The sequence below is a fragment of the Arachis duranensis genome, chromosome 1 (assembly GCF_000817695.3).
Source record: "Arachis duranensis cultivar V14167 chromosome 1, aradu.V14167.gnm2.J7QH, whole genome shotgun sequence".
Taxonomy (NCBI): Eukaryota; Viridiplantae; Streptophyta; class Magnoliopsida; order Fabales; family Fabaceae; genus Arachis; species Arachis duranensis.
Window position 1 is genome coordinate 39,063,757 of NC_029772.3, and position 2,301 is coordinate 39,066,057.

General features: G+C 32.8%; 1 long non-coding RNA gene across 1 annotated transcript; it reads right to left on the minus strand.

Annotated features, from left to right (window-relative positions):
• Positions 1 to 304: 304 nt before the first annotated feature.
• LOC107486579 (uncharacterized) lies at positions 305 to 1,800 on the minus strand. The gene is made up of 3 exons (XR_008006137.1): positions 1,653 to 1,800; positions 948 to 1,013; positions 305 to 422 (listed from the first exon to the last, which is right to left on the minus strand). It is a non-coding gene; the product is annotated as an uncharacterized LOC107486579 (long non-coding RNA).
• Positions 1,801 to 2,301: the final 501 nt, after the last annotated feature.

Genomic DNA, 2,301 nt, shown 5'->3' on the forward strand with positions numbered 1-2,301 from the left:
GCCACGCTTTAAAAGCGTGGCGAAAGCCTTGTTAAATTAAAAAAATAATATTTATTTTCCTTACTTGATCTTCATTACTACACGATATAAATTTTCAATCCTTTTTTATTACCAAACCTACAAATATAGTATGATATTTTTATTACAAGACAAATCAAACAATAGTTAGTGACATATATAATTTACTATAATTGTTTTATACATTAAAAAACTAATACTCAAATATAAAATAAATCTCGAGTTCAAATTCCAAAACTAAAAACCGAAGAAAAATACAAAAACAATACAAGTTAGAACTGCTCATAGTATATCAAATTACACTAATAGAGATGATCATCAACCTAAATACTTGGTAAAAGATCAGAATCAACCTAAAACTGCTCCACTTTGTGCACGTTCAAGTAATCCATTCTAATACTAGCCTGCAGCAAAATATCAAGAACAAATTGAACCAACAAAAACGATATATAATGATTTATAATGCTGTATCTCTAACTCATAATGATCAAGTGTCATTATCTTTTTAATATAATCTTCAAACTTCAGAAATAAACATGATTGGTTGAGATATTGATGGTGCAATGTGCTCAGATTAAGTGTATTATGAACCTATGTGCTCCATAAGAGTTGCAACCCCATCGCAAAACTGTAGCAGTTCTATCTCTTTCTATTAGAAATTTAGAACTAGCTAGCTCGATTTCTTTGTATCATAATGAATAATGAATATCAATTATCTTTTCTTTTTGTATGTGAAGTAATGAATATGATGCACATCAAAGATAGTTATAAATAACTAAGATATTAATAGAAACACAAAATCGAGACTATGTTATAAATAATTCCTAAATCAAACAAATACGCAGATACAAGATCCTCACAAAGTCAAAATAGTATATCTAATAGTACTATAGTAGAGAAGTAAAGAAGACTTAGATTACTAGCTCAACTTGTTTGGAGGCCCCAAAATCTGCAAGTTTAATGCAACCTTTATTATCTACAAGAATATTGGCCCCCTAAAATTGATTACAATTGAACATTAGTAACTCAAAAAAGGAGATCTGACATGCTAATCAATGATACTACAAGAAAAATCACATTATTATTATTATTATTATCAAACTTTGGTGTCAGGATTCAGAACGCACAAGACACAACTCAAAATAAGAAAGAATCATCAACAGAAGCAATTGTTTATTAAACAGCAGCAGTAAATAGCATGTTTCCGAGGTTCAAGCAAGCAGCAAACATAATTCATATGACTTAACCAGTTCCACAAACTGAAATCATTGCAGTTCATATAATATGGACCAAGCAACAAGCAAAGCAGCACTCAGCAACAACAAACCAAGAAAAATTAATGAAACAGTAACACTTTCACAGCATCTATTTTGGACAATGAAAAAAAAAATACAATAAACAGCAATCACAAGTCCAGAATTCAACACCAAAATAGCACAATAAACAAGTTCATCCAGGGCAACATTCAGAGGAAAGACAAATTCATTCCGAACAGCAGCAGTAAACAAAACAAAACCTACATCCACTAACCAGTCTAGATTCTCTAACCACCTAATTCATCTAAACTAAATTAGTTGAACTAAACAAGCTAAACAGAATGAGTTAAACCAGATTAAATGAGATGAAAGGGGAACCTGGGAAGCAGGGAATTGGAACAGGGGAAAGAAAGGGAAAGATTGATGATGATGAGTGAATGGCCGGAGCAACACGGTGGCGGCCTAGTGGTGGCGCTGGGGTAGCGATAGTGGCAGAGGGTGGGTGCATAGTAAAACAGGGTCTAGTAGTGGCTCTGGGCTCGCGGAGAAACAATGGACATTGGGCAACCATCATTGTAAAGATTAAAATGCAAATCAGAAGACATCAAACAAAAATATCCCTGAGTTCACGTCAATAATAGTTAGTCTTCCAAACTGACGACATTTCTTGGATTCAATATTTACAAATTGCCTAAAGATCAAACCCATAAAAGAATTGCTGCATTTAAAGAGAGGAAATTACAATATTGGACCTACCCAAAAGCTTCAACCTATTTGAATTCTTTTGGAATGTATCTTCTAGCTTTCTCTGCCTTCACAAGATGGAGTTAATACAAGGCACTGATAAACAAAGAAACAGAACAGTTAATTAAAGAAACAATTCCCATTTCCCACAAATTAAAGTTGAACATACATAAACAACACTTAGAGAAAGATTCATTGTTACAATTTTGCAGACTTAATGAATTACCTTCCTCTAAATACCCATGTGATGTCTTGTAAAGCCACCAAAGTTGTTTCCAACATG